The sequence below is a fragment of the Pelophylax lessonae genome (genome assembly GCF_965119305.1).
Source record: "Pelophylax lessonae genome assembly, chromosome: 9".
NCBI lineage: Eukaryota > Metazoa > Chordata > Amphibia > Anura > Ranidae > Pelophylax > Pelophylax lessonae.
This window is the reverse complement of record NC_138776.1, coordinates 194,896,929-194,910,280: the sequence shown is the minus strand read 5'-3', so window position 1 is coordinate 194,910,280 and position 13,352 is coordinate 194,896,929.

Below are 13,352 nucleotides of genomic sequence, written 5' to 3'. Positions count from 1 at the left end.
AAGTTGTCAGTAAATGATATAATGCTCACACATGCCATGGGTATATGTGAAATTACACCCCAAAATACATTCTGCTACTTCTCCTGAGTACAGGGATACCCCATGTGTATGTGTGAGACTTTTTGGCAGTCTAGCCGGGTACAGGACCCGGAAAACCACTCCCCACCTTCAGGCTTTCTAAGGGCGTAAATTGTTGATCTCACTCCTTACTACCTATCACACTTTTGAAGGCCATGAAATGCCAAGATGGCACAAAACCCCCCCAAATGACCCCATTTTGCAAAGTAGACACTCCAAGCTATTAGCTGAGAGGCATGATGAGTCCATGGAACAGTTTATATTTTGCCACAAGTTTCTGGAAAATTATTATTTTTTTTTGTTTTTTTTACACAAAGTTGTCAGTAAATAATATAATGCTCACACATGCCATTATGATCTCGGAAGCTAAGCAGGGTCGAGCCTGGTTAGTACAAGAAAACAACAAGAGAAGGGCGCACCGACCTTGTGCATTACCACTTAAAAGTTTATTAAAATCAAAGAAGGGTAGCGTACAATGTACTCTCAAACGTAGCATATGAACAAGCATATAGGAAATGGGCACCGCTCGCTTCCAGGACACTTCTCTACTGCTGGATAGCGTGATGGCATCCTCAAAACCTGATGTGGCTTACGCGTTTCGAGGGAGGACCCTCTTCCTCAGAGCCAAAATCGCCAACCACCAAATACTACGTTCTTAGTTAGTAGTCAGGTAAACTGATGTGGGCTAATTTTGGCGCCTTTTATGGCTGACACTTACTTCTTTATCCTGTGAATGCCTAATGTACCTTCAGCCACAGAATACTACGTTCTTAGCTGTCAGGTAAAACCATTTGGGCTAATTTTTGGGGCCTTTTATGGCCGACACTTACTTCTTTATCCTGTAAATGCCTAATGTATCTTCAGCCACAGAATACTACGTTCTTAGCTGTCAGGTAAACCCATGTGGGCTAATTTTTGGGGCCTTTTACGGCCGACACTTACTTCTGTATCCTGTGAATGCCTAATTTACCTTCAGCCACAGAATACTACATTCTTAGCTGTCAATTAAACCCAGGTGGGCTAATTTTTGGGGCCTATACAGGCCGACACTTACTTCTGTACCCTGTGAATGCCTAATATACGTTCAGCCACCAAATACTACGTTCTTAGCTGTCAGGTAAACCCATGTGGGCTAATTTTTGGGGCCTTTTATGGCCGACACTTACTTCTGTATCCTGTGAATGCCTAATGTAAACTTCAGGTACAGAATACTACGTTCTTAGCTGTCAATTATACCCATGTGGGCTAATTTTGGGGGCCTATACAGGCCTGACACTTACTTCTGTACCCTGTGAATGCCTAATATACCTTCAGCCACCAAATACTACATTCTTAGCTATTAGGTAAACCCATTTGGGGTAATTTTTGGGGCCTTTTATGGCCGACACTTACTTCTGTATCCTGTGAATGCCTAATGTACCTTCAGCCACAGAATACTACGTTCTTAGCTGTCAGGTAAAAACATGTGGGCTAATTGTTGGGGCCTTTTACTTCCGAGATCAGATGAGATCGGGCGCGTTCAGGGTGATCTGCCACCCTCGACCCCTTTGAACTTGGCCATGGCAAGATGGCTCCTCAGGAGAAACAAAAAGAAAGCCAACGAATAAAGGAAAAGCCAAAAGCCTACAGCACCTGATATTCCCAGGCGGTCTCCCATCCAGGTACTAACAAGATCAGACGAGATTGAGCACGTTCAAAGTGATGTGGCCATAGGCGATCACCACTGCCACCCTCGACCCCTTTGAACTTGGGCATGGCAAGATGGCACCTGAGGAGAAACAAAGGAAAGCCAACGAATAAAGGAAAAGCTAAAAGCCTACAGCACCTTTAATTCCCATGCGGTCTCTCATCCAGGTACTAACCAGGGCCAACCCTGCTTAGCTTTCGAGATCAGATGAGATTGAGTGCGTTCAAGGTGATGTGGCCATAGGCGATCATCACTGCCACCCTCGACCCCTTTGAACTTGGCCATGGCAAGATGGCTCCTCAGGAGAAACAAAAAGAAAGCCAGCGAATAAAGGAAAAGCCAAAAGCCTACAGTACCTGATATTTCCAGGCGGTCTCCCATCCAGGTACTAACCAGGGCCGACCCTGCTTAGCGTGCAAGATCAGACGAGTTTATGCGCGTTCAGGGTGATGTGGCCGTAGGCGATCACCACTGCCACCCTCGACCCCTTTGAACTTGACCATGGCAAGATGGCACCTCAGGAGAAACAAAAAGAAAGCCAACGAAGAAAAAGCCAAAAGCCTACAGCACCTGGTATTCCCAGGCGGTCTTCCATCCAGGTACTAACCAGGCCCGACCCTGCTTAGCGTCCGAGATCAGATGAGATTGTGCGCGTTCAGGGTTATGTGGCCGTAGGCGATCAACATTGCCACCCTCGACCCCTTTGAACTTGGCCATGGCAAGATGGCACCTCAGGAGAAACAAAAAGAAAGCCAACGAATAAAGGAAAAGCCAAAAGCCAACAGCACCTGGTATTCCCTGGTTGTCTCCCATCCAGGTACTAACCAGGCCTGACCCTGCTTAGCTTCCGAGATCAGACAAGATCGGGCGCGTTCAGGGAAGAACGTAGTGTATTTAATGGCTGGAGGTACATTAGGCATTCACACAGTATACAGAAGTAAGTGTCGGCCTCTATAGGCCCCAAAAATTAGCTCACATGGGTTTACCTGACTGCTAGGAACGTAGTATTCTGTGGCTAAAGGTACATTAGGCATTCACACAGTATACAGAAGTAATTGTCGGCCTGTATAGGCTCCTAAAATTAGCTCACATGGGTTTAACTGACAGAAAAGAACGTAGTATTTGATGGCTGGAGGTACATTAGGCATTAACACAGTATACAGAAGTAAGTGTCGGCCTCTATAGGCCCCAAAAATTAGCTCACATGGGTTTACCTGACTGCTAAGAACGTAGTATTCTGTGGCTAAAGGTAAATTAGGCATTCACAGGATACAGAAGTAAGTGTCGGCCATAAAAGGCCCCAGAAATTAGCCCACATAGGTTTACCTGACACTTACCTTCAGCCACAGAATACTACGTTCTTTGCTGTCAGTTAAACCCATATGGGCTAATTTTTGGGGCCTATACAGGCCGACACTTACTTCTGTACCCTGTGAATGCCTAATGTACCTTCAGCCACCAAATACTACGTTCTTAGCTGTCAGGTTAATTTTTGGGGACTTTTATGGCCGACACTTACTTCTGTATCCTGTGAATGCCTAATGAACCTTCAGCCACAGAATACTAAATACATTCGTTTTGACAAAAAAAATTTCAGACCTTTGGTGACTAAATGCAGTTATTTATACTAAAAAAGGTTTTTTTAGACAATTGGAGACCAAAATAGAGTAATTTTGACCAAAAAGATTTTTCAGGGCATTGGAACCCAAATGTCTAAAATCTTGTCTAAAACCAGCTTTTAAGGCTCTAAAAGACAAAAATACAGTCAATTTGACTAAATTTTTTTCAGAGCTTTGTGACCAAATGCAGTTATTTTGACTAAAAAAGGCTTTTTAGACACTTGGAGACCAAAATACAGTCATTTTGACCCAAAAGAATTTTCAGACCATTGGAGACAAAATGCAGCACTCTTGTCTAAAACCAGCTTTTTAAGACACTAAAATACAAAAATACAGTAATCGTGACTAAAAGTATTTTTTCGATCACCACTGCCACTCTCGACCCCTTTGAACTTGGCCATGGCAAGATGGCACCTCAGGAGAAACAAAAAGAATGCCAACGAATAAAGGAAAAGCCAAAAGCCTACAGCACCTGGTATTCCCAGGTGGTCTCCCATCCAGGTACTAAACAGGCCTGACCCTGCTTAGCTTCTGAGATCAGATGAGATTGGGTGCGTTCAGGGTGATGTGGCCGTAGGCCATCACCACTGCCAACTTCGACCCCTTTGAATTTGGCCATGGCAAGATGGCACCTCAGGAGAAACAAAACGAAAGCCAACGAATAAAGGAAAAGCCAAAAGCCTACAGCACCTGGTATTCCCAGGCGGTCTCCCATACAGGTACTAACCAGGCCTGACCCTGCTTAGCTTCCGAGATCAGACGAGATGTGGCACATTCAGGGTGATGTGGCCGTAGGCGATCACAAATGCCACCCTCGACCCCTTTAAACTTGGCCATGGCAAGATGGCACCTCAGGAGAAACAAAAAGAAAGCCAATGAATAAAGGAAAAGCCAAAAGCCTACAGCACCTGGTATTCCCAGGCGGTTTCCCATCCAGGTACTAACCAGGCCCAACCCTGCTTAGCTTCAGAGGTTAGACAAGATCGGATGCGTTCAGGGTGATGTGGCCGTAGGCGATCACCACTTCCACCCTCGACCCCTTTGAACTTGGCCATGGCAAGATGGCACCTCAGGTTATTCATTGGCTTTCTTTTTGTTTCTCCTGTGTGAATGCCTAATTTACCTATAGCCATCAAATACTACGTTCTTTGATGTCAGTTAAACCCATGTGAGCTATTTTTTGAGGCCTATACAGGCCTACACTTACTTTTGTATACAGTGAATGCCTAATGTACCTTCAGCCATCAAATACACTATGTTATTTGCTGTCAGTTAAACCCATGTGAGCTAAGTTTTGGGGCCTATACAGGCTGACACTTACTTCTGTATCCTGTGAAAGCCAAATGTACCTCCAGCCATCAAATACTAGGTTCTGTGCTGTCAGTTAAACTCATGTGAGCTAATGTTTGGGGCCTATACAGGCCGACACTTACTTCTGTCTACTGTGAATGCCTAATGTGCCACCAGCTATCAAATACACTACGTTCTTTGCTGTCAGTGAAACCCATGTGAGCTAATTTTTGGGGCCTATACAGTCCGACACTTACTTCTATATACTGTGTGAGTGCCTAATGTACCCCCAGCCACCAAATACTACGTTCTTAGTTGTCAGGTAAACTGATGTGGGCTAATTTTTGGGGCCTTTTATGGCCGACACTTACTTCTTTATCCTGTGAATGCCTAATGTACCTTCAGCCACAGAATACTACGTTCTTAGCTGTCAGGTAAACCCATTTGGGCTAATTTTTGGGGCCTTTTATGGCCGACACTTACTTCTTTATCCTGTAAATGCCTGATGTACCTTCAGCCACAGAATACTACTTTCTTAGCTGTCAGGTAAACCCATGTGGGCTATTTTTTGGGGCCTTTTATGGCTGACACTTACTTCTGTATCCAGTGAATGCCTAATGTACCTTCAGCCAAAGAATACTACGTTCTTAGCTGTCAATTAAACCCATGTGGGCTAATTTTTGGGGTTATACAGGCCGACACTTACTTCTGTACCCTGTGAATGCCTAATATACCTTCAGCCACCAAATACTACGTTCTTAGCTGTCAGGTAAACCCATGTGGGCTAATTTTTGGGGCCTTTTACGGCCGACACTTACTTCGGTATCCTGTGAATGAAAAAATAATTTATTCCAAATGACTGTATTTTTGTATTTTAGAGTCTTAAAAATCCAGTTTTAGTCAAGATAGCTGCATTTTGCTCTCCAATGGCCTGAAAATGTTTTTGGTCAAAATGACTCTATTTTGGTCTCCAAGTGTCTTAAAAGGCTTTTTTAGTCAAAATAACTGCATTTGGTCACCAAAGGTCCTAAAAATTTTTTTAGTCAAAATGACTGTATTTTTGTCTTTTAGAGCCTTAAAAAGCTGGGTTTAGACAAGATTTGTAGGGTTGAGCGAACACGGACTCTATTATTCGTGTTCTTACCGAATAAATGGATTTTTGTTACCGGAACACGGACCAGAAAACTTTACTGTATATTCGGGTAAAAATCCGTGTTCGGTCATTTTATTTCCGGGTTTTGTTTGCATTGGTGAGCTTTTAATGGCGGGCTTTCAACAGCCAATAAGGTGTGCCTTAAGCCATGCCAGCCATGCCTACAAATGTATTAGTAGCTGTGATTGGCCATCTGAAGCATGTGACCAAGTCTTTATAAGTTCGAGCCAGCGCCGCTACATCATTCTGCTGTGTAGTTCAGGGACAGAGCACACATCATACGTGCTGGCTGCTGATTAGGGACAGACAGGCAAAAATCATTTGTGTCCGGATAGAATTGAGGGACAGGTCGGAGTGTGTTAGGCAGGGTGAGTTGTAGGGCATTTTAGGGCGAGGCTGCTGATTTTTAGGGTCAGTTTTCTACAATCGATTTTGCTGTGTGGGGGGGGGGGGTTTGCAGTGACCGATCTTATCAATCCTTTTAGGGAGAGGCTGGAGATAGGCAGGTGTCAGTGGTCCACATCGATTTTGCTGTGTGTGGGGTGCAGTGAACACAATCTTTTTTTGCCCACTGAGGAGGAGGAGGGAGAAAAGTCTTTTTCTATCAGTCACTGTGTGCAGCGTTTTTCCTTCAGTGCTGTGCTGTGCTGACTCTGATCATACACTGCTGTGTTCAGTGTTCACATGTGCTATTATTGAGAGATTTCAAAAGTTATACACTTTTTTCTATTCCACTATTCAATATACACCCTTGGGTTAAAAAAATTAAATTGTGGCATAGTCTCAGTCTGTACTAATCTAGTTAAAAATTACAAACTTAAAAGGGGAATTTTTTTCCCCTCCATAGCCTGCAGCAGAGCTAGTCCACATCGATTTTGCTGTGTGTGGGGTGCAGTGAAAACAATCTTTTTTGCCCACTGAGGAGGAGGGAGAAAAGTATTTTTCTATCAGTCACTGTGTGCAGCGTTTTTCCTTCAATGCTGCTGTGCTGACTCTGATCATACACTGCTGTGTTTAGTGTTAACATGTGCTATTATTGAGTGGTATCAAAAATCATACACTTTTTCTATTCCACTATTCAATATACAGCCTTGGGTTAAAAAAATTAAATTGTGGCATAGTCTGTACTAATCTAGTTAAAAATTACAAACTTAAAAGGGAAATTTTTTTCCCTCCATAGCCTGCAGCAGAGCTGAATGATATAAGACCCTGCTGTTCACATGTGCTATTGATAAATCACACCAATTTTATATCATATTTTCTATTCCGCTATTCAATAAAAACCTTTGGGTATAAACAATTAAATTGCGGGATAGTCAGTGTTGGTACATGTGAGATACACCTTTCCAATTTTTGGGGTGCATCTCACACTTCTGAGGATTTGAGGGTGCTGCCTCTTCCAAACTTCTCCTACTCCTCATCCTGCCTTTGGGGGTACAAAAAATAGTAATTGTGGCCTAGTGTGGTTCTGTACGTGTGAGATACATACACTTTTTTTGATAATATTTTCTATTCCGCTATTCAATAAAAACCTTTGGGTATAAACAATTAAATTGCGGGATAGTCTGTGTTGGTACGTGTGAGATACACATTTCCAATTTTTGGGGTTCATCTCATACTTCTGAAGATTTGAGGGTGCTGCCTGTTCCCTATTCCTCCTACTCCTCATCCTGCCTTTAGGGGTACAAAAAATAGTAATTGGGGCCTAGTGTGGTTCTGTACATGTGAGATACATACACTTTTTTTGATAATATTTTCTATTCCGCTATTCAATAAAAACCTTTGGGTATAAACAATTAAATTGCGGGATAGTCTGTGTTGGTACGTGTGAGATACACCTTTCCAATTTTTGGGGTTCATCTCATACTTCTGAAGATTTGAGGGTGCTGCCTGTTCTGTACTCCTCCTACTCCTCATCCTGCCTTTAGGGGTACAAAAAATGGTAATTGTGGCCTAGTGTGTTTCTGTACGTGTGAGATACATACACTTTTTTTGATAATATTTTCTATTCCGCTATTCAATAAAAACCTTTGGGTATAAACAATTAAATTGCGGGATAGTCTGTGTTGGTACGTGTGAGATACACCTTTCCAATTTTTGGGGTTCATCTCATACTTCTGAAGATTTGAGGGTGCTGCCTGTTCCGTACTCCTCCTACTCCTCATCCTACCTTTAGGGGTACAAAAAATAGTAATTGGGGCCTAGTGTGGTTCTGTACGTGTGAGATACATACACTTTTTTTTATAATATTTTCTATTCCGCTATTCAATAAAAACCTTTGGGTATAAACAATTAAATTGCGGGATAGTCTGTGTTGGTATGTGTGAGATACACCTTTCCAATTTTTGGGGTTCGTCTCATACTTCTGAAGATTTGAGGGTGCTGCCTCTTCCAAACTCCTCCTACTCCTCATCCTGCCTTTGGGGGTACAAAAAATAGTAATTGGGGCCTAGTGTGGTTCTGTACGTGTGAGATACATACACTTTTTTTGATAATATTTTCTATTCCGCTATTCAATAAAAACCTTTGGGTATAAACAATTAAATTGCGGGATAGTCTGTGTTGGTACGTGTGAGATACACCTTTCCAATTTTTGGGGTTCATCTCATACTTCTGAAGATTTGAGGGTGCTGCCTGTTCTGTACTCCTCCTACTCCTCATCCTGCCTTTAGGGGTACAAAAAATGGTAATTGTGGCCTAGTGTGTTTCTGTACGTGTGAGATACATACACTTTTTTTGATAATATTTTCTATTCCGCTATTCAATAAAAACCTTTGGGTATAAACAATTAAATTGCGGGATAGTCTGTGTTGGTACGTGTGAGATACACCTTTCCAATTTTTGGGGTTCATCTCATACTTCTGAAGATTTGAGGGTGCTGCCTGTTCCGTACTCCTCCTACTCCTCATCCTACCTTTAGGGGTACAAAAAATAGTAATTGGGGCCTAGTGTGGTTCTGTACGTGTGAGATACATACACTTTTTTTTATAATATTTTCTATTCCGCTATTCAATAAAAACCTTTGGGTATAAACAATTAAATTGCTGGATAGTCTGTGTTGGTACGTGTGAGATACACCTTTCCAATTTTTGGGGTTCATCTCATACTTCTGAAGATTTGAGGGTGCTGCCTGTTCCGTACTCCTCCTACTCCTCATCCTACCTTTTGGGGTACAAAAAATAGTAATTGGGGCCTAGTGTGGTTCTGTACGTGTGAGATACATACACTTTTTTTATAATATTTTCTATTCCGCTATTCAATAAAAACCTTTGGGTATAAACAATTAAATTGCGGGATAGTCTGTGTTGGTATGTGTGAGATACACCTTTCCAATTTTTGGGGTTCGTCTCATACTTCTGAAGATTTGAGGGTGCTGCCAGTTCCGTACTCCTCCTACTCCTCATCCTGCCTTTAGGGGTACAAAAAATAGTAATTGGGGCCTAGTGTGGTTCTGTACGTGTGAGATACATACACTTTTTTTGATAATATTTTCTATTCCACTATTCAATAAAAACCTTTGGGTATAAACAATTAAATTGCGGGATAGTCTGTGTTGGTACGTGTGAGATACACCTTTCCAATTTTTGGGGTTCATCTCATACTTTTGAAGATTTGAGGGTGCTGCCTGTTCCGTACTCCTCCTACTCCTCATCCTACCTTTAGGGGTACAAAAAATAGTAATTGGGGCCTAGTGTGGTTCTGTACGTGTGAGATACATACGCTTTTTTTTATAATATTTTCTATTCCGCTATTCAATAAAAACCTTTGGGTATAAACAATTAAATTGCGGGATAGTCTGTGTTGGTATGTGTGAGATACACCTTTCCAATTTTTGGGGTTCGTCTCATACTTCTGAAGATTTGAGGGTGCTGCCTGTTCCGTACTCCTCCTACTCCTCATCCTGCCTTTAGGGGTACAAAAAATAGTAATTGGGGCCTAGTGTGGTTCTGTACGTGTGAGATACATACACTTTTTTTGATAATATTTTCTATTCCGCTATTCAATAAAAACCTTTGGGTATAAACAATTAAATTGAGGGATAGTCTGTGTTGGTACGTGTGAGATACACCTTTCCAATTTTTGGGGTTCATCTCATACTTCTGAAGATTTGAGGGTGCTGCCTGTTCCGTACTCCTCCTACTCCTCATCCTGCCTTTAGGGGTACAAAAAATAGTAATTGGGGCCTAATGTGGTTCTGTACGAGTGAGATACATACACTTTTTTGATAATATTTTCTATTCCGCTATTCAATAAAAACCTTTGGGTATAAACAATTAAATTGCGGGATAGTCTGTGTTGGTACGTGTGAGATACACCTTCCAATTTTTGGGGTTCATCTCATACTTCTGAAGATTTGAGGGTGCTGCCTGTTCCGTACTCCTCCTACTCCTCATCCTGCCTTTAGGGGTACAAAAAATAGTAATTGGGGCCTAGTGTGGTTCTGTACGTGTGAGATACATACACTTTTTTTGATAATATTTTCTATTCCGCTATTCAATAAAAACCTTTGGGTATAAACAATTAAATTGCGGGATAGTCTGTGTCGGTACGTGTGAGATACACCTTTCCAATTTTTGGGGTTCATCTCATACTTCTGAAGATTTGAGGGTGCTGCCTGTTCCGTACTCCTCCTACTCCTCATCCTGCCTTTAGGGGTACAAAAAATAGTAATTGGGGCCTAGTGTGGTTCTGTACGTGTGAGATACATACACTTTTTTTGATAATATTTTCTATTCCGCTATTCAATAAAAACCTTTGGGTATAAACAATTAAATTGCGGGATAGTCTGTGTTGGTACGTGTGAGATACACCTTTCCAATTTTTGGGGTTCATCTCATACTTCTGAAGATTTGAGGGTGCTGCCTGTTCCGTACTCCTCCTACTCCTCATCCTGCCTTTAGGGGTACAAAAAATAGTAATTGGGGCCTAGTGTGGTTCTGTATGTGTGAGATACATACACTTTTTTTGATAATATTTTCTATTCCGCTATTCAATAAAACCCTTTGGGTATAAACAATTAAATTGCGGGATAGTCTGTGTTGGTACGTGTGAGATACACCTTTCCAATTTTTGGGGTTCATCTCATACTTCTGAAGATTTGAGGGTGCTGCCTGTTCCGTACTCCTCCTACTCCTCATCCTGCCTTTAGGGGTACAAAAAATAGTAATTGGGGCCTAGTGTGGTTCTGTACGTGTGAGATACATACACTTTTTTTTGATAATATTTTCTATTCCGCTATTCAATAAAAACCTTTGGGTATAAACAATTAAATTGCGGGATAGTCTGTGTTGGTACGTGTGAGATACACCTTTCCAATTTTTGGGGTGCATCTCATACTTCTGAGGATTTGAGGGTGCTGCCTGTTCCGAACTCCTCCTACTCCTCATCCTGCCTTTGGGGGTACTAAAAATAGTAATTGTGGCCTAGTCAGGTTCTGTACGTGTGAGATACATACACCTTTTTTTGATAATATTTTCTATTCCGCTATTTAATCTACAGCTTTGGCTAAAAACAATTAAATTGCGGGATAGTCTGTGTCCGTACGTGTGAGATACAGCTTTCCAATTTTTTCTCATACTGCCGAGGATTTGAGGGTGCTTCAGTCTGCCTCCTGCCTGTTCCGAACTCCTCCTACTCCTCATCCTGCCTTTAGGGTACAAAAAATTGTAATCGGGGCCTAGTTTGTGTTTATACATGTGAGATACACAGTTTTGTAAAATTTGTCCTATTCTACTATTCAATATACACCCTGTTTGAGTGTAAAAAATTTAATTGCGGGATAGTCTGTATCGGTACATGTGAGATACACCTTTTTAAATTTGTTTGTCGCATCTCCTTCTACCGCCGAGGATTGCAGGGCGCTTCAGTTTGCCTCCTGTTCCCAACTCCTCCTACTCCTCTTCCTCATCCTGCCTTTAGGGTACAAAAAATTGTAATCGGGGCCTAGTCTGTGTTTGTACGTGTGAGATACACCGTATTATAAAATTTTTCCTATTCTGCTATTCAATATACACCCTTTTGGAGTGTAAAAAATTAAATTACGGCATAGTCTGTATCGGTACGTGTGAGATACACCTTTTAAATTTGTTTGGCGCATCTCCTTCCACCGCCAAGGATTGCAGGGCGCTTCAGTTTGCCTCCTGTTCCCAACTCCTCCTACTCCTCTTCCTCATTCTCCCTTTAGGGTACAAAAAATTTTAATCGGGGCCTAGTCTGTGTTTGTACGTGTGAGATACACCGTTTTTATCCTTTATCCTATTCCGCTATTCAATATACACCCTTTTGGGGTAAAAAACATAAAATTGCGGCATAGTTTGCATATTTGACTGTGAGATACACCCGTGCGATACTGTTGTTGTTTTGTTCCGCTATTCAATAAACACCTTTCTAGGGCAAGATCTTAAATTACCGAAATATGAGGAGACCGTCAAATAGGGGCCGTGGCCTGGGTTGTGGTGCTGCTGGTAGAGCTCCTGTTGCAAGGAGAGGACGTGGTCGATCTGTGCCAGCTACACGCACAAGTGAAACACCTTCCTCAAGTGTTAGTAGGGGACAGAACCTGCATCAGTATTTGGTAGGGCATCATACGCCTCTAGAAGTGATGATGCCAGAACACGTAGAGGCGATAGTCTATTGGTTTGCTGCTGACAGTGCCTCCAGTTCCTTCACATTGTCTCCCACCCAGTCTACTGCAGAAAGGTCAGAGTTGGCACCTGCAGCCGATGTCCAACCGTCTTTCACCTCACCCCCTTGCAAATCAGGCAAGCAGTCTGAGCCCCAAGCCATACAGCAGTCTCTTCTTCTTTTTGATGACTCTGTCAGCAGGGTTTCCCAGGGCTATCCACCTAGTCCTGCCCCAGAAGTGGAAGAGATTTAGTGCAGCTATGCCCAACCACTTATTTCTCAAGATGAGTACATGCAAGGACCAAAAGCAGGTGCCAACTGCTGCGGCTTTCAGAATTGTGCAGACCGACAAGGAGGGCAGGGGTGAAGACTGGGTGGAAGATGATGTGGAGGACGATGAGGTCCTCGACCCCACATGGAATGAACGTCATGCAGGTGACCTGAGTAGTTTGAAGGAAGAGGCGGTGGTCGCACAGAGCCACCAGCACAGCAGAAGAGGGAGCAGGGTGCAGAAGCGGAGCGGCCGTGCCCTAGACACTACACCTGCTACTGCCCAACGCGGCAAGGGAACGAGCGCACTAAAGCCAGCTCAAAGGAGTTCTCTAGCGTGGAAGTTCTTCAGAAAATGTGCTGATGACAGGACACGAGTGGTTTGCACCCTGTGCAATCAGAGCCTGAAGCGAGGCATAAACCTTCTGAACCTGAGCACAACCTGCATGATCAGGCATCTAAGTGCAAAGCACGAGCTGCAGTGGAGTAGACACCTTCAAAACCAAGAAACGTCTCTGGCTCATCCTGCTTCCTCTTCTGCTGCAGTCTCGGCCGCTCCAGCCACATATGTAGTGATACCGGCACCTGCCACCCCGCAAACAGACGATCTGTCAGCAACACCACCACCTGG